Here is a 25,804-nt window from a genome sequence, read left to right as displayed (position 1 = left end):
ACGGAAAACCAGGTGGGGCAATCTATGGATGGCCTTTCTTTCAGTCTCTGCTTCGCATTTGTCTCAATATTTACCTCTATGATTTCAGTATATCTGGTTTGAAGTGGAGGTCCTTGATATACTTGTACTTGTGCTTTGTATTAGGACATGAGAAAAGATCTATGTACATTCTTCTACATGCTGAACAACAGTTGAACCAACACCATTTTTTGAAAATGCTGTCTTTTGCCACTGTATGATTTTAATACTTTTTCAAAGATCAAATGACCATTGGCTTATGGGTACATTTCTAGGTCTTCAGTTCTATTCCATATATCTACCTGACTGTCAGTTTACCAATTCCATGCTGTTTGTATAGCTATTGCTCTGTAATACAGCTTAAGTTCAGGGATGGTGATTTCCCCAGAAGATCTGTTATTGTTGACAATAGTTTTGGATATCCTGTGTTATTGGATATTCCAAATGAATTTTCAGATTTCACTTTCTAACTCTACGAAGTATTAAGTATTAAGTGGGAATTTTCCTGGATATTGCATTCAATCTGTCGGTTGTTTTTGGCAAGATGACCATATTTACTATATTAATCTTTGCAATCTATAGCATGGGAGATTTTTCCATCTTCTGAGATCTTCAACTTTTTTGTTGTTGTTGTTGTTCAGGTATTTGAAGTTCTTTTTATACAGATTTTTCACATGCTTGGTTAGAGACATGCCATAGAATTTTTATCTATATAAAATATACATACGTACATACATACATACATACATACATGTGCATCTATTTATCTTTCTGGATTACCAACTGGATTAAATTTTCTCCCCTGAGATAAATACCTAAATAGTATTAATTCCCCTTACATTAGCAAGGAATATTTGCCTATATTTTTATCTATGAGTGAGTCCTTTTGGAATTTTCTCCCTCCACTTTGACATGGTAGTGTTATTGTTGGACTTTTGATTATTCACAACCCCTCAATAAATGACAGAACTTTATCATCATAATGGCCCTACAATTTTTATGCAACTTAAACCTAGCTTAATGTCACATTAAGAAAAAGCTTGAATATGTTAGACAAGGAAGTAGGAAAAGTTGAGCTCAAGTGTGTACCTAAAGGAATGCCATGATTTATGCTGGATAAGGACTTTGTGGTAAAAATTTTGGGTCACAAGATACACAGTAGAGTAAATAACCTATTGCCTGATTTTATAAGTTAGAAAAATAATCTCATTTGCTTCCCAGAGAGAATGCTGCTGAAATTTTATATAATTTAATGTAAATGTAAATGTTAACTAGAGGGTCAGATAGTCTTTATATCAGTGCTACTGGAAAAATAATCACAAAATTTATTGGATATTTTTAAATGTTCATGTCATTTTCACAAATTGTTGTTCTACACAAATGTATGTGTGTATATATATATATATATATATATATATATATATATATATATATATACATAACTTCATTTTTGAGACATAAATTAAATGTTATCAATATATAGTGTTAGTTTTATGAATGAGTGCTTTTAGTGATGACCATTTCTCTTAGATTAGAAACTGGAGTGCTCCTCCTTGTAGATGTTCATCTCCTGATCTCATATTTCTTTAGGTGTCTGAAACACTGTATTGAATATGGAGGTTCCCTGGCTTTCCAGAAACACATTAATATATGGCTTGTGGTAACATTTTACTAATCTGTTTAGGTGACTATGGTTTTGAGATTTTATGTGTGTAATTTGAGAAATTTACACAGAAGACATTTTGAAAAAAATGTCATATTCTGCAAGATATTATAATCTTTTGGCCCACATTCTGCAATATTGTCTCAGTCTTGTTATGGTGTATTTTGTGGATTCATCAGTCAAGGTTAGACAGACTGCTGTGAATACTGTGCAGTTTAACCTGAGCAGTAAGTTGCCTCTTAGTGCAGTAAAATTAATAACTCTGCTGAAGGTGACAGCTCAAGTTTGTTTGTGGGTATAAAGACAGTTAGAAATTATACTGTTTCAAAGAGTTACCAGTTAAAGCTTTTCTTCATTGCCTATGGGTGAAACATTGAGTTACAACAGAATGTACCACTATAAATTGAGATAACATATCCTGTTTAACCAAGAATATGTAGAAAATTTGATGAAATAGTAAAGAAGAGTACATAGAGTCTTCTTATACTATTTAATGTTCATATATATTTTTGATAAAATTGAGTTGAGATTTTATAAAATGCAAATAACTTCTCAGCGATATTTATTAACAAATACAACCAACTGAAGACTTCCTATCACAGCTTCTTTATTTACTCCATTTTAGACCTACACATAGATTTATTTTAAAAGATTGATGTAATGTATTTTGATCATATAAACTTGCCTCCACAAATCATCCCATATCTTTCCTCCTACCTAAATATTGACGTTCATGTAGTTTTTCTCTCTCTAAAAATTAATTTCAAAGAAAAATAAATTCTTTTACATGAATAAAATGGATGCTCTTGCTTTTTGGATCCCTACTCCTGAGCATGAACCCTGGCCAGAAATATGCTTAATGTCCTTAGTATCATTCAATTAATCAAAACCAATTTCCCAACAACAGCCATCAAAAGTAAATAGATTTTGTTTGAAATTGTGGTAGTAAATCATTTTTTTTCTGGTCATTGGCTTTATCAGGAGAGTTATATAAGGTACCCATATCAGTAATATCACTATTTTTTTTTTTCGAGACAGGGTTTCTCTGTATAGCCCTGGCTGTCCTGGAACTCACTCTGTAGACCAGGCTGGCCTCGAACTCAGAAATCTCCCTGCCTCTGCCTCCCAAATGCTGGGATTAAAGGCATGAGCCACCACTGCCAAAGACATTGGTTAGTGTTTTAAAAATTTAAAAATAATTACCTCACATGGAATTAATATAGGTTTACATTATTGCTCAAAATTTCTCTCACATTATTTGTTATGATAGATATTACACAGAGGATAAGTAATGAAAATTAAGATTAGAAAACCATACCACAAACAAACAAACAAAAAAAACCATGCAAGCAAGCAAACAAACTAACAAAAATTATACAAGCATTCAAAATAGAACTTGCAGGAATGGAAGAAAATGAGGGACATCCCAAAAAGAGGGTTGTGTTGTAAAGGACCTGAACCATCAGAACCATAATAGGATTGATTAGGCTCATTATAGAAGTTAGTAAAATAATGCTTACTTTTCACGTGTGTTATTCTTTTGGTAATAATTGAATACATGTATACTACTAATTACTAGGGAGCATATATTACTTCATACTATAATAAATTCTCACACACCAACGTTAACAAACCATGCTCAATGCAAAATGAAAACCATGGTATACAATGGAACTTGTTAATACATATTACTGCTTCTCAAAGAAAAGTAAGCAGCTAGGGATAATTGGAAAGTGTATTCAGTGCAGGAGTGAACTTTGTCAGAAGGTTGCTTTACTTGTGACATGGAGCATCTAAGAGAGATTAGGTGCTTCTTGTCTTCGGCTACACATGTGTTGCTAACATGGGGACAGCATAAACACAGTCATATCTCCTACAATTTCAGTCAAGTATGTAAATTCTAAGGTAGAAAAATGAGTATTACTTTACAAGAAAGCATCAGATTTAGGATTGAAGAAATTTGTAATTGTTGGCATTTGAAGAACTGGTTGCAGAGGGAAAGTAATACTTTTCAAGAAGGTAAGGATCAGAAAGTACCTTTAGTCCTGTAGATCTCTCTGCATCTGAGCAAATATCAATAGGGCTAAATCAGCGGAGAATGTAATAAAAAGATATCAAATTAAGTTGCAATGGATTTTTAATTATAGGTTTTGTGGGTAACCCTAATGTATTATATGTATGGTTTTGTTTTTGTATTTTTAACACACTTCATGACTAACAAATATTAAGATGTATGTTTACAGAATAATGGCATCTTATTATCAATTCAATAAATTCACATTTAGACATAATACACATGTACACAGTGTGCTTCTCTGTATAAAATGTATAACATGCAGATGGACACACTCATGTAAATGATTATAGAATGTCTAGGTTTTGTATATTTCTTTTCTAAAATAAACTCCTTTTCCTATTTGTTTACCATTATTATAATTTAACACACAGTGCATTATATTGTATGTAGCTTGATGAAACTGAACACAACTATGCCTTTAGAAAATTTAAACGTATTGCTTGTAAGGTGTTATGTGATACATACACGACATAGTGTGATTAATTTCCAAATAAACAAACCTTCTCAGGATATTGGGACAGGAAGATTACAAAGGTTCAGCTCAGGAGTGCATTTGACAGCTCGTGATTACAAGAGGCTGTCCCTAGACACAAATAGAGGCTTTATTATAGGTGCCATTAGTCAAACACAGGCTCAAAGGCACAACCATTACTAGACCGTTTTCTCAGTTTGTAATTAGAGCCAGAAACTGAAGAATAACTACAAAATATTATGGTCTTCCTCCTTCTATTACTCCTTTTTTTCCTTTTTTTAATTTTTTTTTTTAATTTCTGATGCAACAGGCAGGGAGGGGGGAGAAAAGATGGAGGAGCATTGATGGAAAAAATCTCCATGGTAACAGCAGGCTTTTGCCTCTTTTATCATTTTTGAGATCTCTCTCCTGATTGGTCCCACACCTTTTCTCTATTTTCCTACGTATACTCAGCCAGTCCGAGTCAACCATAGCTAAAGAAATTTATTCACATAAAAAAATTTCCAGTAATGCTCCTGGTTGATGTCTAAATCTCAGCTCGTACCAGGCTCTTGCTGTAGACTGACAACAAGCTGCTCTTTCGAGAAGGAGGCATACAGATGAAAATGAAAAGAAAACGTCATCATGGTCAGGTAAATTGCTATGAATTATCACATTCTTGCTCTGAATGAAACTGCTCCTGCTTTGTACAAGGTATTTGTTTTTGCTTCTGGTAATTACTTCAGTTTTAAGATCTATCATTCAGGACTCGGCCTTGATGTTCTATTTCATCTGCAAGGATAGTGTATTACATCAGCCTTCAGTATCTGACAGACAGGAGACCTGTTGATCTTTAATATGCTTTGGGGTACGAGATCTGTAAATTGTGTGTGTGTGTGTGTGTGTGTGTGTGTGTGTGTGTGTGTGTGTGTGTGTGTGGTTTGTTTGCTTGCTTTGCTTTTAAATCAGGATACCTGTTCTCACTTGCTACCATGAGACTTTCTGGAACATTCTCTGACATTACCTTTCCTAGTATGCCACTCCACTCTGAGAGTACTAAAACTCAAACACTGAAATTATCCCTTGGTAACAATGATGCTTTACACCACATTTCAAATCAAATTCTAACATCAGGATCACTTTCTTACTGTTGCTAAGAAACAAAATTCTATGTATATACATACATATCTGCATACTTCCATTTGTAAGAACATTAAAAGCAAAGAGTTTGTAGATACTCCAATCAAAAGGTTACCAATAAAAATTTTTTTCTTTTGTTTTAACCTTGGAAGATTTTTTTTTCATTTTTTCTTATTTTATTCATTTACTTTTCAAATATTTACACTCTTCCCAGTTTCCCCTCCACAGAGCCCCTATTCCCTCCCTCTCCTGCTGCATTTTGAAGGTGCTCACATACCTGCCCACCCACTCCTGCCTCAGTGCAGAGCATTTCGTACCCTGGGTCACTGGGCCTCTGAAGTGATCTATTCCTAGTGATGCCATTATAAGGCAGTCCTCTGCTACATATCCATCTGGAGCCATGGGTCCCCACATGTGTACCCTTTGATTGTTGTTTTAATCCTTGGGAGCTTTTTATGTTCTGGTTGATTGATAGTTTTGTTCCTCCTATGGAGTTGCAATCTCTTCAGCTCCTCCAGTCCTTGGCCTAACTTCTCCATTTTTGGTCCTCATTCTTAATCCAATGTTTTGTTGGATATATCCACATAGTTGGGCGAGGAGTAGAAATTCATTACACCTCTATTTGCTGGAAGTTGTTTTTCCTTTCTTTTTCAGATTACAGTACACTTTCCCACTTTCTCTCTCCTACCCTTCAATATAATATTACTTGCTCCTTTTCATATACATTTCTTATGGTCATTTTATTAGAATTATATGCATATATCTGAATACATGCCAAATTTTATTCTTCAAATACACAAATACAGCCTAATGTTTAATTTGTATAATGTTATGGTTCCACGTTTTGAGGGCTGATCATTTTTCCTTTGCATAACTAATCAGTTGTTTTGCTTTCTGTTATACTGTATCTCATGCTGTCAACATTATTAAGTTCTTAAAGTATTTAAAAAATCCAGTTAGTGTAATAACTGGCATTTCTGAAGCACATAATCTTACACAAATAGCTTTATATTTTAGGTCTTATAGTCTTCCTGTCTTTCTTCCACAATGACCCTTGAGATCTACATACACAGGAAATGTTTTAGCAAATGATTTGCTGACTATGTTCCACACTGTGAGTAGGTTGTTCATATTATTCTGCATTCATTTGTGAGATGATCTATGGGTGGTTTAAGACACATTTTCTGATCACACATGGATCTTTTATTTGATGGGTATCTGGTTATATAGAAAATCACATCTATTTAATTTAGATATTTTAGGAAGGTAGTAGATATTGTAACATTACTCTGTTTGGTTAACTTATATTTACTACTGTTTACTTATCTCAATAAACTCACCTTTTTTCTCCCCCATTAACTCCCTCTAACCCCTTGAAACCTTGTATTCTCCACAAATTGCAAAGGCTGCTAATGGTTCTTTTTGTTTGTTTGTTTTTTTGTTTTTTTGTTTTTTGTTTTTTGTTTTTTTTTAATAATTCTTATAATAACCCAAGCCAGCCACAATCCCAGTATGGCTAGAAAAATGATGCATGGAGTCGAAGCCTTATCAGAGGGACTTCTTACATTTCATAGGGTGTTTAAGATTTAGTGTCATGAGTTTTTCCAGGATTCATGCCCTGACATTCTCTCCATATTCCTTTAAATGTGGGTGAGCTGCCCCAAAAGTATTAGTTTGAGAGAGCTGAAACCACTACTTGTCTGCCACAGGTTAGTGAGGCTGTGGGGTAATGTTCCTCCCCAGGATTCACCTTCCACTTCTGACTCTTGGGAAAGCTGCCTAGGGTCACAAGACTGGAAATCTGTCCTTGTCCCTTGCTGGTTGCAGCACTCAGAAGTGTCTGCCCTGTGCATCACACATTCAGCACCTGGACCTATTAGTGGGTGTGGGATATGAGTAGGAAAGTGTTGGCCCAGCACAATTGTGTGCCACAATTTAGCCTGTGTGTTGGGTTGATACCCTCTCCCCCATAGCTAGCTGACATAGTGAAAAGATATTACTTTGGGGTCATGAATGCAGGAGAACTGGCCATTTTCTTCATTGGCAACAGCAGTGTTTAAGTACACCCTACAACTCATCTTGGCAGCACAGTAGAACTCAGTTGTTTTTAATGATAGAAAGCTCATGAACTTTGCATAGAATAGTCATAATGGTTATTGGCGGGCAATTCATTTTAGAGAATGCAGTGGATTTGCCCTAGCATACAATATTCATGTTAGTTTTTAACTCAATATTTTGAGAATATTATTTGCACCTGAAAAACAAAGATAAATGTGGCTTTCATAAAGACATATTTGCAGCCCTACAAAATTTACATAAAACATAGAATTGCTGAGAATATGCATACGTCAAACATTTCTTTTATTAAAAAATACCTCTTATTTTTTTTTTTCTTTACCAATATGTCAGTGAGAGATACTCTGTGGTAATTGGATATAATTCAGAAACTTAGTAGGAATTCAACATTTTTTTTCCTTTTGTGATGAAGACAGATCTACAATGATGCCTTAAAAAAAGAAACACTTCCCCAAGAGTCTAAGAGAGCTTCTCCCTATTATTATCATTAATATTGATAATATTTTAATCTTTTTTCCAGTCCAGTCATTGTCCCGTCCCACTCTGCCCTGGGACTGCTCCTCATCCCACATGTCCTCCCCAGTCTCCAAGAGAATGCCCCACCTCCAAAAGCCCCAACAGACTAGACCTTTGCACTCCCTGTGGAATCACTTCTCTTGAGGTTTAAATGTTTCTTAACTCACTGAGGCCAGATCAGGCAGTCTTCTTCTGTATATTGGCTGGGGGCTTCATATCAGTTTATATATGCTTTCTAGTTGTTGTCTCAGTGTCTGACAGATTTTCAGTGTCCAGGTTAGTTAAGACTGCTAGTCTTCCTTAGGGGTTGCCCTCTTCTTCATGTTCTTCAGGTTTTCCGTAATGAAAGCACAGGAGTGCCCAGCTTCTGTCCATTGCTTGGGTGTAAGCATCTGCATCTGAATCTTTCAATAGCTCGTTGGGTCTTGGAGGGCAGCCATTCTAGCCTCCTTCTGTAAGCACAGCATAGCCTCTGTAATAATGCCATATCTTGGAGCCTCCTCTTGAGCTTGATCCCAATTTAGGCCTGTCACTGGACCTTAGTTCCCTCAGGTCCTTCGCCATTTTTCCCACTATAGTTCTTTTAGTTAGGAACAATTCTGGTTTAGAGTTTTTTACCTTGGGATGGCCACATCAAATGTTATCCTGACATTCTACTTGCGGTGAATTCTCAAGTTCCCTCTCCACACACTAGGGCATTTCATCTAATCTACATCCCTTTGCATTCTGAGCATCTCTCCAGTACAAGGTCTTGGCTACATTCTATAAGAAGTGCCCCCCTACTCCTACCTCCTGAAGTTGCCCTGTTGCCATACAATCTGCTGGCCCTCAGGGCTTCACTTCTGTTTTCCCATCCCCAATATCTGATCATGTTCCCCTTTTCCCCTAGCTGAAACCTCTCCCATGCAGGTCCTGACCTCCCTCTGCCCCTATGATTGCTTTCTTCTCCCTCTGAAGTAGGCTTGAGATATTCTTACTTTGGTCCTTCTGCTTGTTTATCTTCTTGAGTCTTGGAATTGTATAATGGGTATTAAGAATTTGGCTAATATCCACTTATTAGTGAGTACCTAACATACATGTCCTTTTGGTCTCTTCCTTTTGTTGCCAGACAATGTCATTCTCTGCTACATATGTGGTTGGAGCCATGGGTCCCTTCATGTGTTGGTTGTTGGTTCAGGCTTTTCAGGTCTGGGAGGTCTATTCGGTTGCTATTTTTGTTCTTCCTATGGGCTTGCAAACTCCTTCAGCTCTGATGGAAGCTCTTTTAAGACTCCTTTACTGGGGACCCCATGCTCAAATCAAATAGTTGGCTGTGAGTAACTGTCCCTGTATTTGTTAGGTTCTGAAAAGTCCCTCAAAGACTGCTATAACAGGCTCCTGTCAGCCTGCACTTCTTGGCATCCACAATTGAGTCTAAATTCGATGACTTCACCTGGGGTCTTATTGACAGTTTCTTTTGTGTTAAAGAAGCTTTACAACTTTTTCATGTACTATTTGTCTATTGTTAATCTTAGAGCATAAGCCATTGATTCTGTTTCAGGAATTTTTTTTCCATTTTTTATTAGGTATTTAGCTCATTTACATTTCCAATGCTATACCAAAAGTCCCCCATACCCACCCACCCCCACTCCCCTACCCATCCACTCCCCCTTTTTGGCCCTGGCATTCCCCTGTACTGGGGCATATAAAGTTTGCGTGTCCAATGGGACTCTCTTTCCAGTGATGGCTGACTAGGCCATCTTTTGATACATATGCAGCTAGAGTCAAGAGCTCCGGGATACTGGTTAGTTCATTATGCTGTTCTGCCTATAGGGTTGCAGATCCCTTTAGCTCCTTGGGTACTTTCTCTAGCTCCTCCATTGGGAGCCCAGTGATCCATCTATTAGCTGACTGTGAGCATCCACTTCTGTGTTTGCTAGGCCCCAGCATAGTCTCACAAGAGACAGCTACATCTGGGTCTTTTCAATAAAATCTTGCCAGTGTATGCAATGATGTCAGTGTTTGGATGCTGATTATGGGGTGGGGTGGATCCCTGGATATGGCAGTCTCTACATGGACCATCCTTTCATCTCAGCTCCAAACTTGGTCTCTGTAACTCCTTCCCAGGGTGTTTTGTTCCCACTTCTAAGGAGGGGCATAGTGTCCACACTTCAGTCTTCATTTTTCTTGAGTTTCATGTGTTTAGGACATTGTATCTTATATCTTGGGTATCCTAGGTTTTGGGCTAATGTCCACTTATCAGTGAGTACATATTGTGTGAGTTCCTTTGTGAATGTGTTACCTCACTCAGGATGATGCCCTCCGGGTCCATCCATTTGGCTAGGAATTTCATAAATTCATTCTTTTTAATAGCTGAGTAGTACTCCATTGTGTAGATGTACCACATTTTCTGTATCCATTCCTCTGTTGAGGGGCATCTGGGTTCTTTCCAGCTTCTGGCTATTATAAATAAGGCTGCTATGAACATAGTGGCGCATGTGTCCTTCTTACCAGTTGGGGCATCTTCTGGATATATGCCCAGGAGAGGTATTGTTGGATCCTCCGGTAGTACTATGTCCAATTTTCTGAGGAACTGCCAGACTGATTTCCAGAGTGGTTTTACAAGCCTGCAATCCCACCAACAATGGAGGAGTGTTCTTCTTTCTCCACATCCACACCAGCATCTGCTGTCACCTGAATTTTTGATCTTAGCCATTCTGACTGGTGTGAGGTGGAATCTCAGGGTTGTTTTGATTTGCATTTCACTGATGATTAAGGATGTAGAACATTTTTTCAGGTGCTTCTCTGCCATTCGGTATTCCTCAGGTGAGAATTTTTTGTTCAGTTCTGAGCCCCATTTTTTAATGGGGTTATTTGATTTTCTGAAGTCCACCTTCTTGAGTTCTTTATATATGTTGGATATTAGTCCCCTATCTGATTTAGGATAGGTAAAGATCCTTTCCCAATCTGTTGGTGGTCTTTTTGTCTTATTGACGGTGTCTTTTGCCTTGCAGAAACTTTGGAGTTTCATTAGGTCCCATTTGTCAATTCTCGATCTTACAGCACAAACCATTGCTGTTCTGTTCAGGAATTATTCCCCTGTGCACATATCTTCAAGGCTTTTCCCCATTTTCTCCTCTATAAGTTTCAGTGTCTCTGGTTTTATGTGAAGTTCCTTGATCCACTTAGATTTAACCTTAGTACAAGGAGATAAGTATGGATCGATTCCCATTCTTCTACACGATAACAACCAGTTGTGCCAGCACCAATTGTTGAAAATGCTGTCTTTCTTCCACTGGATGGTTTTAGCTCCCTTGTCGAAGATCAAGTGACCATAGGTGTGTGGGTTCATTTCTGGGTCTTTAATTCTATTCCATTGGTCTACTTGCCTGTCTCTATACCAGTACCATGCAGTTTTTTATCACAATTGCTCTGTAGTAAAGCTTTAGATCAGGCATGGTGATTCCACCAGAGGTTCTTTTATCCTTGAGAAGACTTTTTGCTATCCTAGGTTTTTTGTTATTCCAGATGAATTTGCAAATTGCTCCTTCTAATTCGTTGAAGAATTGAGTTGGAATTTTAATGGGAATTACATTGAATCTGTAGATTGCTTTTGGCAAGATAGCCATTTTTACAATGTTAATCCTGCCAATCAATGAGCATGGGAGATCTTTCCATCTTCTGAGATCTTTAATTTCTTTCTTCAGAGATTTGAAGTTTTTATCATATAGATCTTTCACTTCCTTAGTTAGAGTCACGCCAAGGTATTTTATATTATTTGTGACTATTGAGAAGGGTGTTGTTTCCCTAATTTCTTTCTCAGCCTGTTTGTCCTTTGTGTAGAGAAAGGCCATTGACTTGTTTGAGTTTATTTTATATCCAGCTACTTCACCGAAGCTGTTTATCAGGTATAGGAGTTCTCTGGTAGAATTTTTAGGGTCACTTATATATACTATCATATCATCTGCAAAAAGTGATATTTTGACTTCCTCTTTTCCAATTTGTATCCCCTTGATCTCCTTTTGTTGTCAAATTGCTCTGGCTAATACTTCAAGTACTATGTTGAAAAGGTAGGGAGAAAGTGGGCAGCCTTGTCTAGTCCTTGATTTTAGTGGGATTGCCTCCAGCTTCTCTCCATTTACTTTGATGTTGGCTACTGGTTTGCTGTAGATTGCTTTTATCATGTTTAGGTGTGGGCCTTGAATTCCTGATCTTTCCAACACTTTTATCATGAATGGGTGTTGGATCTTGTCAAATGATTTTTCTGCATCTAACGAGATGATCATGTGGTTTTTGTCTTTGAGTTTGTTTATATAATGGATTACATTGATGGATTTTCGTATATTAAACCATCCCTGCATCCCTGGAATAAAACCTACTTGGTCAGGATGGATGATTGCTTTAATGTGTTCTTGGATTCGGTTAGCGAGAATTTTATTGAGGATTTTTGCATCGATATTCATAAGAGAAATTGGTTTGAAGTTCTCTATCTTTGTTGGGTCTTTCTGTGGTTTAGGTATCAGAGTAATAGTGGCTTCATAAAATGAGTTGGGTAGAGTACCTTCTACATCTATTTTGTGAAATAGTTTGTGCAGAACTGGAATTAGATCTTCTTTGAAGGTCTGATAGAACTCTGCACTAAACCTGTCTGGTCCTGGGCTTTTTTTGGCTGGGAGACTATTGATAACTGCTTCTATTTCTTTAGGTGATATGGGACTGTTTAGATGGTCAACTTGATCCTGATGCAACTTTGGTACCTGGTATCTGTCCAGAAATTTCTCCATTTCGTCCAGGTTTTCCAGTTTTGTTGAGTATAGCCTTTTGTAGGAGGATCTGATGGTGTTTTGAATTTCTTCAGGATCTGTTGTTATGTCTCCCTTTTCATTTCTGATTTTGTTAATTAGGATTTTGTCCCTGTGCCCTTTAGTGAGTCTAGCTAAGGCTTTATCTATCTTGTTGATTTTTTCAAAGAACCAACTCCTCGTTTGGTTAATTCTTTGAATAGTTCTTTTTGTTTCCACTTGGTTGATTTCACCCTTGAGTTTGATTATTTCCTGCCGTCTACTCCTCTTGGGTGAATTTCCTTCCTTTTTTTCTAGAGCTTTTAGATGTGTTGTCAAGCTGCTAGTATGTGCTCTCTCCCGTTTCTTCTTGGAGGCACTCAGAGCTATGAGTTTCCCTCTTAGAAATGCTTTCATTGTGTCCCATAGGTTTGGGTACGTTGTGGCTTAATTTTCATTAAACTCTAAAAAGTCTTTAATTTCTTTCTTTATTCCTTCCTTGACCAAGGTAACATTGAGAAGAGTGTTGTTCAGTTTCCACGTGTATGTTGGCTTTCCATTATTTATGTTGTTATTGAAGATCAGTCTTAGCCCATGGTGGTCTGATGGGATACATGGGACAATTTCAATATTTTTGTATCTGTTGAGGCCTGTTTTGTGACCAATTATATGGTCAATTTTGGAGAAGGTCCCGTGAGGTGCTGAGAAGAAGGTATATCCTTTTGTTTTAGGATAAAATGTTCTGTACATATCTGTCAGGTCCATTTGTTTCATAACTTCTGTTAGTTTCACTGTGTCCCTGTTTAGTTTCTGTTTCCTCGATCTGTCCATTGATGAAAGTGGTGTGTTGAAGTCTCCCACTATTATTGTTTTGGAATTTTCCACCCATTATCCTTTGTAGGCTTGTATTTGTGGAAAGATTGTATAAATTTCATTTTGTCATGGATTATCTTGATTTCTCCATCTATGGTAATTGAGAGGCTTGTGGGTTTAGTAGCTGGACTGGGATTTGTGTTCTCTCAGGGTCTGTATGCCCAGGAAATTCTGGCTTTCATAGTCTCTAGTGAGAAGTCTGGTGTAATTATGATAGATCTGCCTTCATATATTTCTTGATCTTTTGCCCTTAATGCTTTTAATATTCTTTCTTTGTTTTGTATATTGGGTGTTTTGAATTTTATGTGACAAGATGTATTTCTTTTCTGGTCCAATCTATTTTGACTTCTGTAGGCTTCTTGTATGTTCATGGGTATCTCTTTCTTTAGGTTGCGGAAATTCGTTCCTTTTTAATTTTTTTTTTTTTTGTTTTGTTTGTTTGTTTGTTTTCAAGACAGGGTTTCTCTATGTAATTCTGGCTGTCCTGGAACTCACTCTGTAGGCCAGGCTGGCATTGAACTCAGAAATCTGCCTGCCTCTACCTCCCAAGTGCTGGGATTAAAGGCATGTGCCACAACTGCCTGGCTATTCTAAACCTTGTAGTTATTTCAGATTATCTGCTGACATCCAAAGTTCAGTACTGAATATAAAGGAAACATCCTGCACTATTTATTGTTTGAGGTATGTATAACCTCACATATAAACTACATACAGTAGATTATAATGTTTGACCTGTATGACAGTACCAGTTATCTTTTTCTTATACAGCCCATTTGGGTTGACTTAACACTGAGTTTCTAGGTACATCAACAGTTATCAAAATACATTTCATTGAATCCTTGGTATATCACTCTGTAGAACTAAAGTGATTAAAAGATGTTGAATATTTCATTTGCAGTCAGTTATTAGACAATGTTACCACAATCATTTAGAAAGTATTCCTCATTATTTGTACTACACATACCCAAAGATTTCTGTATCTTAAGCCATGTTTTGTGTCAGGAGACATCTGAGTACAAAATCAGGACAGTAGCTGAATACCTTCTCTTCTTCTAATATTAGCTAAATAGGGTACTGTTGACATCCCTATCTATTCCAACCATGATTTATAAACTTATGGCTTATCATAAATGGTGATCTGATCACCATAAATTCTGACTATGAATGTTTTTAGAAAAAACCCTTAAAGTACCTCAAAATTGCAGCCTCTGGAGTCCCATTTTTGGGGATCAACATTTCTCAGACAGATATTCTATAATCCTTCCATCAGTGCCTGTCTTTTCAGCCCCACTCATTCTGACTCTTTGCATTTTTCAAATGATCCACTTTCTTATTTTTCCTTTTTTTTTATTTTTTATTGGGTATCTTCTTTATTTGCATTTTAAATGTTATCCCTTCTCCTGGGTTGACCAAAGCCTAAGGGTTGACTATGAGCATCCACCTCTGTATTTGTCAGGCTATTGGAAATCCTCTCAGGAGACAGCTATAACAGACTCCTACCAACAAGCACTTCTTGGCATAAGCAATAGTGTTTGTGTTTAGTGTCTGTATATGGAATGGATCCCCAGGTGGAGCAATCTCTGTGTGACCTTCCCTTCAGTCTCTTCTCCAACCTTTGTTCCTTTATTTGATTTAGACAGTAGCCATTCTGTTTTAAAAATTTGGAGATGAGTGGTTCGCCACATCCCCCACCAGGTGCCTCCTCGAGTGTCTGGGTGTGGTCTCTACAGGTTCTTCCTCCACTTTGTTTGATATTTCATCTAAACTAATCCCTCTTGGGTCCTAGAAGCCTCTTGCCTTCGAGGCATCTGTTCTTGCTCATGGCTACTCCCAGTTCTCGATTTCTCCATTCCTACACATCTCTGTTCAAATTCTTGACCCACTGTATATCATCTTTTTAGTTTTGACCTTTGACTTTATCATTGGCTCTGTTAGAAAAAATGTCCAGCATTCATGAGACTAAAGAATTTGCATGTGGATATATAAGCTACTTCTTAGATATTCTTTTTCTCTTGAAGGATATCATGAGGATTTACTGTTAAATAATATCCTTGTAATTACATTGATGATGCTTTGGTCCTTGAATCAGTGGTATTCAGTTTAACATCACCATGTTTTAGTAATCAGGAGAGCCTGAGATAAAGGGAACACAAGGGTCAGGATGTTGGTTCATGTGGGAATCAAATATGATATAATATTTAAAATAGTATTATTAAAAAAGAATATAATTATTTCCTACCTAGTGAACAACTATCAAACTGTCACTATACTATCATATATTTCCTATCTAGTGAATATCTATAAAACTATCACTGTCACTATACTATCATTATAATTACATCAATGATATTATAAATATTGATCATTTTATACTACATAAGCATTCATTTGAATATGAGTTTAACAGTAAGAAGGAATACAAGCATGACTGTTCTCAGGTTCTCTCTCTTGAGTATCCTTCATGAGTTACACTTAATCATTCAGGTTACTTATCTGTTAACTTGTCATAAGCTGCCTAGATAAAGATAAAAACAATTTTTTTTTACTTTTCTTATCACATTCCTTCATGAAGAAATATGTATCAATAAGACCTCACAACACATCAAGGAGTAGGCAGTGGTACGTATGCCTATACCCCATTTTGAATCCAGGATGAATTCTTTGAAATTGTATATATTGGTCCTTCACTCACGGGTGTTCAATTTACTTACAAGAAGTTTTAATAATCATGAAGAACATGATGGTCCATAAATCCATATCTATATCTTTATCTATGTCTATATTTATATCTGTATCTGTACATATGAATCTATATCTATATTTATATCATCTATATCTATATAATGTGAGACAGAGTGAGAGAGATTAAATTATGATTGATTTTTATTATGAGAGAGGGTTGGATTCATGAAAAAATTCATTTACCTCCTGTCAGATAATCACTTATCATTTTTAAATTGTTTGCTGGGACAAACTGTTTTCTTTTGTAGAAAAATTTAAATATTTCCTTATGTACTTGTGAATAACATTTTGAGATTTTTTTTCTTGAAATTACTGTTACATTTTCTAAAAGAAAAGTATATTGCACCAGGCTGGGTGGCACATGCCTTTAATCAAAGCACTTGGGAGGCAGAGGCAGATGGATTTCTGAGTTTGAGGCCAGCCTGGCCTACAAAGTGAGTGCCAGGACAGCCAGGGCTACAGAGATACCCTGTCTTGAAAAAAACAAAAGACACCCCCCACACACACACACACACACAAAACAGAACAAAACAAAACAAAACAAAACAAAAACCCCCAAAACAAAAAAGGATAAAAGAAAAGCATATTGCTTTCTAGTGAACACATGATAGAGTCAATCATATAAACTAACATATGGGTCTCAATGGAGAGCTGACTATCTGCTTTTCTCGGAAACTTCTTCACAGATCTCTGTCTGGAATCCTGAGAAGAGTAAAAAAGTGATGATTCCACGATTAAATATTTGAGGTTTTAAAATCTGACGTGAATATTAACTATATCTCATATTTTAAATTGCAGCAGAGGCGGCGACAGAGGCAGCGGCAGCAGCAGCGGGAGCAGGAACACCAACTGCAGCAGCAGCGTCAGCAGGAGCAGCAGCAGCAACGCCAGCAGGAACATCAGCAGCAGCAGCAGCTGCAGCTGCAGCTGCAGCAGCAGTGCCAGCAGCATCAGCAGCAGTGCCAGCAGGCACAGCTGCAGCAGTGCCAACAGGCACAGCAGCAACAGCAGCAGCGTCAGCAGGAGCAGCAGCAGCAGCAGCAGCAGCAGCAGCAGCAGCAACCACAAAGAAGAAGGAGAAAAAACAGGAGGAGCAGGAGGAGCAGGAAGAGCAAGAAGAGCAAGAGGACAAGGAGGACCAGGAACACCAGGAGGAGGAGAAGGAGAAATAATGAGTGATTGTGTCTACATTTATGGAAAGAGTTTGGTGGGGTACTAATGTTGGTAAATATAATACTCAAACAAAAAAATTCTAATAAACAAAATTCTAAAAATTCTAATAAACAAAAAATTCTAAAATTCTAAAACAAAATTCTAAAAATTCTAATAAACAAAAAAATTCTAAAAATAAATAAAAGATATCTGCCTTCAAAGTCCTGAAAACACCATATACAGTTTATATAGTAAATTAAATTGCTATCTATACCATCTTACATCTATTGCTCTTTTGAAAATTATTTCAAAATTTGTCTTCTACATTTAGCAGTATGGCTCTTAGAGTCATGTACTCTCTTTTAAAACTGTTTAGAGTAGTGCTTTCATAAGGCTTAACATATTAATGTGTGGTTTTTTTAATTTTCTATTTGTATCTTTGTATAGCATCTTTGAAGAAATGGGTACTCAAAGAAATCCTCATGTAGGTAAGATACCTATTTTTTTTTTTACATTTACAATGTTTTTGCATGTCATACACCTAGAGTTGTATTTTCTTCACATTTATATGCTCTAAAATGTGTTATTTTGTTGTTTCAGATGGCTACATTTCATAATAGTGAGCTAATAATTTTCTATTAGTGTTAAAATTGTTACTAATTTTCTTTCACGTTCATATTTTAGTACTTATTGCATTGAGTGTAATTTCTCCCTGGATATATAACAGAGGAGAGAGAGTATGAAAAAAAAACTGAAGCAGCATAGAAAAAATGCTAACTGTAGCACATCTCCCATTGGATCCATGTAATCTAACTACTCCTGTGTTCAGAATTTCTTCCCCATGCCCTACCTTTCTTAAGTAAACATGCTGAATCAAAATTGAGCTTTTATTTTGGCCTATATTAACCATTGTAGTATATAATTCATATTTCAAGGTTATTAATTTTGCTAATTGCAACATATTTTTCAATCATTACTTCTGTGGCTACATGTATTAACAATTATTGTTTTACATGAAGCAATTAAAGAAGCTTACAAGATACTTTGTAATTTGAATTTTTTTTTAAGTTTAGATTCCTATTTATAGGAACCATTTTGAATGAATTATTTTACTGTCTGTGTTGAAAAATTAATTTATATTTGTTATTCATATATATATATATGTATTTGGAGAAATGTGTACTCAAAAACTCATGTAGGTATGACACTATTTATATTTTCAATAGATTAACCTTGCATAAAACTAGGATAGTATTTTATTCATAAAAATATATGTGAAGATATATGTATGTATATATATATATATTATTATTATCTGTATACAGTTCATCATTGTATAAGAGCAGTTGTTGTCTTATATTTTAATAACATTTTATTTTAATTTATATATGTGCTCAAAAATAGGGATTAACTTAGTGTATATTATGCATGCACTTTAGCAGAAGGACTTAAGGTTGCTTCCATTGAATATTCATATGTATAAACAAGCAAAAATTTGACAGGACATTGTCTATTGGTAATCCCAACTTGGGCTAGCTAGACTATTAAGTTTATTTATCTAAGTTTATAGTGACCCAAAGTTAATGATAGACTGTCTCAAAATATATGGAGGAAATTTAATGGAAAGACATGCAATCTCTTTACACTATATGCCTGTGTTCACAACTCACATCTATGCAGAAATGAACAAGTACATACGCATATACTTTCACACATATGATATGTAATTTCACTTTTTTTTTTAAAAAAGTACTACTGTATTGCATAGGATTTAGCAATCTAGCTGTAGTTGGAATTGTTTTCAAACACACAGAGTTCCACATAATTTTAACCCTTTCTGTCCTAGGACTTAAAACACAGACCACTACAATTGTCTTAACTGTAGGTTTTTGAGGAGTAAATTTTATTCCACTGAAGTGTATATTTAAACATATAACAATGGAGAATAACATAGTTATAATTATTTCAAATAAAGAGAGTGTTTATCAAGCTCTCATTTCAATTGTGATTTCAAGATGACCTTTCAAACTTAACTATCATAGATTTCCTTATGAATTGTAAATTGTTTGGTCATGGAAACAAGTATAAATAAATTATCTGTGCTTTGGAGGATTATAGGCATAACCTCTAAAGAGCCTTATGAATTTAGGACTTGGTCACAATAATAAGATTCTAGTGAATGAATCAGAACATTTAAAGTGGATGTGGGTAGTTTTAATAGTTTTAAAAATGTGTTTGTGGTCATCTTTAAACTATTTGAATTTGTTCTGTTAACAATCTCTTATGTCCACAGATATTTCATAATGAATGCGTTTAAAATGAATGAATAATATTGTGCCAAGTATAGTTTCCTAAAGGTCAAACTACTTTAAAGACATTTGTAAAGTGATAATTCAACTTAGTGCAGTCAGTACTGAAAATTTATTTTTATACCATAGAATTATAAGCCAGACTCTGGTATATGAATGAAAGCAGCACATAAAATTAAACTGCTTCTTTAATAGCAGAGGGATTTGCCTGAGTGATTAGCACAAGAGCCAGGCACTATATCATTACATACTCTTCTAACATTCCCTATAAAACAATACAACCCTCATTATAGTCATAGATATCAGAAAAGGAATTTGAAAAAAAAATCTTACGCTCTTAGCATAAGGGATTTTGCATATAAATAAAAGAAAATTAAGAAAGATTTGAATGTGAAAGTTTTGTTAATAGATTAGGTATGGTTACTCAGATATAATGTAAATGTCTAAGATTTTGTTTGGAATAATATTGTATTTATTCATAAGGTATATGAAAACACTTCATTCACTAGTTTATTTTCATATGCCTTATTGTATTCATCTGTTATTTCAGGTATCATTTGGTATCTCTCTTAAAAGAACTGCATTATATTATTTTTTGTGATTCCCTTTACATTCTGATGACAGCCCCATACTTTGTCTGTTCCTTCTCCTACCCTTACAAATCCCTCCCTCTCACAATCTGCACGTTTTATTAGGAGAAGCAGAGCCCCCATTGGCTACAACCTGACCCTGTGCCATCTACTCATGTAGGTCTAGGTTCTGTGAGTCCACAGGGTCCTATGTTTGTTAACACTATGGATTATCTTGTGGTGTCCTTAAGCCCTCTTTCTTGCTTTCTTCTATCTCCAGTTCTTAAATAAGAATCCCTGTATGCTGTACCTGTTGCTTGACTGTGGGATTCTATGTCAGTCTCCATTAGCTGCTGGATGAAGCCTCTCAGAAAATAATTATGCTGGTTTCCTGTCTCCCAGCATAGAAAAGTATCAGTAAGAGTGCCAGAATGTCTCTTTCATATTAGATTGTACTCAAGTTGGGTTAGTCATCAGATGGCTACTCCCTCATCCACTGCTCCATCTTCATCCTGCCACATCAAATTTGTAGTCAAATTGGTTGTAGGCAAGTCAAAATTTGTGTTGAAGGCTTTATGGTGAGTTGATGATATACTTCTTCTCTAGAAGTCCTGCTTTGCTACTGGAGGTGGCTAATTCTGTTTCTATATCCCCTTCTGGTAGGAATCTAAGCTAATGGCACTCTCTAATACTCCCTGTATCCTCTCCCATCGCAGGCCTCCAGCTAGTTATCAAAGATGCCCCTACACCTATGTCCATTCTCATTCCCAGCCTTCTCTTGCCCCTCACATTCCCAAACGTTATCACCATCCCTTATCCCCTCATTACCTCCTTATATAGATTTTTCTGTCTCACTATCCACCTCTGATGAATATCTAGTTATTAGTGAGAATTCTGCATGTTGCATTTGGTCTTCCATATTAACCAGTTTATTTGTATCTTTGGATTGCAGCATATTTGTCCTGCATTTTATGGCTAATATACACTCAGAAATGTGTACATACCATATTGATTTCTGGCTTCAGGTTACCTGACTCAGTCTGTTACTCTCAAATTCTATTTCCCTGCAAAATTCATGATATCTTTGTTTTTAATAGCTGAAGTATTCCATTGCATACCAAAATTTCTTTATCTATTTGTCAATTGAGGGACAACTATGTTATTTCTAGTTTCTGGCTATTATTAATAAAATTGGTATAAATGTAGGTGAGAAGTGTCCCTGTGGTATAGTGTGACATCTTTTAGGTATAGTCCCAGAAGTGGTATATCTAGGTCTTCAGTAAAACTATTCTCAGATTCCTGAGAGATGGTCAAGTTGATTTCCAAAGTGGTTGTAATGTTTGCGCTCCCCCCTCCAACAAAAGGAGAATGTTCTCCTTATTCTACATCCTCGCTAGCATGTGTTATCACCTGAGTTTTTAATCTTAGATTTTTTGAAAGGTATAAGATTGAATTCAGGATCATTTTGATTTGCATTTTTCTGGTGACTAATGGTACTGAACATTTCTTTTAGCTGTAAACCATTCTATACAAAAACTCTAAGCACTTAAAGTTTGATGATGGAATATTTATCTACATATTCATTTTGTAATTTAAGGTATTCATATGCTACATTTTTCCCAGTGTTGGTTTTAATGCATAATGTATATGTCTGATACAGAGTCACACTGTGCTGTCATCTGAGACTTCAAGTTCATTACTGAATCCATGCTTCCTCTTCGCATCGTGAGAAGATCACTACAGAAGCATATCACCACACTTAGCTAGTGGTATTGTAAAATCTCTTCATCAATGACTTTCATTTTTGCTTGCTTGTTTATAAAAATTTGAATGAAACATTTATATTTTCTCATTTTCTACAATTTTCCTTAAATCACCTTTACATCTAACCATATTTTTTATTACTTGCCATATTTTTAATTACAATAAGGTATTTAAACACTGAAATATATTTTGTAATATTTTATTTTTCATTATTTACAACCATATTTTAAATCAAATATTCTATTATATTATACCACTCCCCAAAGTTCTTCAGATCCACTTCCATTTTCCATCCAGCTTTAATCTCTTTGTCAAATCATACAAAATTCTAATGGAAAACCAATCTCTCAAAATCAAGAAAATAAAACCACATTCAAAGCAACCAATCAACAAACAAACATGCAACAATTAACAAAACAACAAAAAGGAAAAACACCAAACTGTAACCATATAAAAGAACACTCAAAAGCACAGAAAAAGTGGATTCAAATTATTTATTGATCAACTACTGCTGAACCTGAGGACTGTCCTCAGTGATGTACCTAGTACACTCTTTCTAGAAAATTAAGCTTTATCTTTCTGAGTGGTTATATGAGAATTCAGTTTTTGCCCTTTCCTCTAGGACCTACATTTTTACTTATTTATTATTTTATTTATATATTAATTAATTTATTCATCCATTCATGTCTTTTAAATTATAAGAAAATTAAAATATATAATATGTAATAAAATAACCCAAAATCTATCTATAGTATTAATAGACTAACCAATACTGGCATGAGGTTACCATCTGCATCAATGTAACAGTATTTTACTGTTAATTGGGTCCCTAAAACCTGTTTGCAGGAGATGTGCAAGTAGCTTCTGGGAACATGTCCCCAGTTAATTCTGATTGGTAAGTAAGATAATATCAGGCAATATGTGGGGATGAGAGACAGCTGCAGGATTTAAGATTCCCAGGTTTGGAACCATGAGGAAGAAGAGGGACACAGATATGAAGGACCTGAATTGTATGTAGGGGAGGAAAGCAGAACCACGATGTAAAGGGGCCAGGAGAACATGGCCCAGAGGACTGCTCAATTAAGTCAAGAGCAGCCAAAACATAACAAAGAAATTCATATGTAGTAATTCAGAGATCTCTGAGGGAGGTAAAAAACAACATCATAGAGGTTAGGCAGTTGTTCAGCTATTGTGCTACTTAATTGATATTAAATATAAAGGCTGTGTGATTTTCATTTGGGAACATAAACCATTAAAGCAGGTAGTAACCAATGAGAGATTAATTTAAAAAATAAAACTTCAAATATGATAATAACTTTGGGCAAGATAAATCAACAGAAAACATGAGCCCAAGCCAAGGCACAATAATCAGAGATCTACTTATTTGAACACTCAAACATCCCATTATCCCTTAACTGGATGTCATATTACATTTGAGAAGGTCCTAGTACATTACCAAAGACCCTGGAATTTAGCAGTATACTATGTAGACACTGACTTGACATTTTTATTTTAATGAAATTTCTAGGTACTGTCATCAACAATTACACCTTGCTGTCAGTTTGGCGACAGAGCCCTATAGTTTTGGAAACAACTTGGGTTGCTTGGAAATTTCTGTTCTATTTATAACTAAATTATATGTAAACCAATTCTAGTGCTGAAGCTTTGTTTGGTGGCAAGTATTGGCCCATTGAGAGCCATTATTTGGTAATTTCACTTAAATCTCTCTCTCTCTCTCTCTCTCTCTCCCTCTCTCTCTCTCTCTCTCTCTCTCTCTCTCTCTCTCTCTCTCTCTCTTTCTCTCTCTCACACACGCACACCCACACACACACACACACACAAACACAAACAAACACACAAAACACAAAACAAACACACACACACACATATATCTACACATAAATACACACACACACACACACACACACATATATATATGTATATATACACATAATTCATATTGTTTTTATTGTACTATGTTTCCCTACTACCCCTTCAGTACCCTTTTAGTGACCTGTTACTTTTAACTTTACCTCTTGTATTCCTTTCGACAATCTACCCTCCTCACCCTAGCTGTGTCTCCCTGTTTTCTCTTCCACAATCTCCTCTCTTCTCCTTTTTCCCACTTGATTCAAGCTCCAATCCCAATTCGTTAGTTTTGTGTAGTCTCTTTCCTCTGTCAAAGTATGCTGTATGAAACTTGTAATTATCTGTTATTTTTTTAAAAAAAGGCTAGTATTTACTTTACATAATGAGTAACTTGAAAACAGTATCTGGGACATTTTAGATGGAAGTGGCAACAATGTGTAACAGATGATTTTTTTTAAAAAGGCAGATATAAAGATGTAAAGATGCATTTATTATCTGTGTATATTCATTTTCCACTTATGTTTATGGAAATTTTTGTAACTATTATTTGAATTATTTTTTCATATCATGAAAGTGGCTAGAGATTTTCAAAGGATTTTATTTTCTTTTTCTGAACACTGAAATGATCATGTAAAACTTTGCCATTACTGTATTAATGTAGTACTTTACATGAGCGCTTTATATGTTATGCTATTCCTACATATTTAGGTCACATTTACAATATAATAGTATATACACTTTTCTATATGTTTGATGGTTTGAATTGTATTTGTTAGTATAGAACTTCATTTTGTATTATTGTTTGATGTTTTTCACACAATATATTTTAATTACTGTCTCACCACTTTTCCAACTGTTACCAGATTTTCGTGTCTCCCTACCAATAAAATTTCATCCACCCTTGGTTGTGTGCAAGGTAACTATTTCTGTGTCTGTCTTACCCAGCCCCCAACAATAAAAACAAATATATTAAAAATTATCAAGTCAATCACCCAACAAAGCTAAAAAGTACAAAAATAAAATGAATCAAATACCTACAAGAGAACAATGAAACAAACAAACAAACCAAAAAATGGATCTGTTCTTAGTGTTCTCATCCTTAGGTCCTGCCCTGGAATGGGACTGATATAAAACCAGTAGCACTCCCTTGGAAAAAAATGAGTTTTGCATTTCTACACAGCAGTTATCAATTACAAATAATGTCTTGGTTAAGGGTTGTACTTTGTGTCTACTTCTTTGTACCTTCTTAATAATAGTATTTCTGTCTGTTTTGAACCTGTGCTGGCCCTGGCTGTCCTGCGCTTGACTTCCTATATCAAACACTGGAGTGAAGTTTCCTGAATACATCCCAGTAATGACCTAGTACTACAAAGTTTGCGGATATAGATAGTCTTATATCTATATACTGACAGATGCCTTAAATAAATAGTTGTTATTAAAGAGTGAGAAAGTATATGCAGTTAGATGGAATAGAGTTACTAGTGTTTTGGGTATGAATATTCAAGGATGGGGAACTTTATATATTTTTACAGACACAAACTATTCAAATAATGATATTGCATCAAATATTTTATCAAGATAGTTTGTTACTAAGAAATAATAATATAAGATGTCTCAAGGATGCACACTTGTGTGCAACATGATACTGCAAACACACATAAAGAAATGTTGAGAATATGCATGTATGTGTGTATGTGTGTATATATATGTGTGTGTGTGTGCATGTATAATATTTTTCTAAAATAAATATCTTATATTGTTTTCATCATTATATCACTAGGGACATTTGGTGTTAATTGCATATATTTCCAGCAAAGGGATTGGA

The 25,804-nt window shown here is 35.6% G+C and overlaps 1 long non-coding RNA gene across 1 annotated transcript in view; it reads left to right on the top strand.

Annotated features, from left to right (window-relative positions):
* A230006K03Rik (RIKEN cDNA A230006K03 gene) overlaps positions 1 to 24,882 on the top strand; it is a 301,385-nt gene extending 276,503 nt beyond the window's left edge. Inside the window, exons 5-7 of the long non-coding RNA NR_168893.1 lie at positions 17,115 to 17,540; positions 17,916 to 17,956; positions 22,007 to 24,882. This is a non-coding gene — a long non-coding RNA (RIKEN cDNA A230006K03 gene). The remainder of the gene's footprint in view (positions 1 to 17,114; positions 17,541 to 17,915; positions 17,957 to 22,006) is intronic.
* Positions 24,883 to 25,804: the final 922 nt, after the last annotated feature.

The sequence above is a fragment of the Mus musculus genome, chromosome 7, assembly GCF_000001635.26.
Source record: "Mus musculus strain C57BL/6J chromosome 7, GRCm38.p6 C57BL/6J".
NCBI classification, from domain to species: domain Eukaryota; kingdom Metazoa; phylum Chordata; class Mammalia; order Rodentia; family Muridae; genus Mus; species Mus musculus.
Note: the sequence above shows the minus strand (reverse complement) of the source record. Positions and strands in the feature narration are given on the sequence as shown.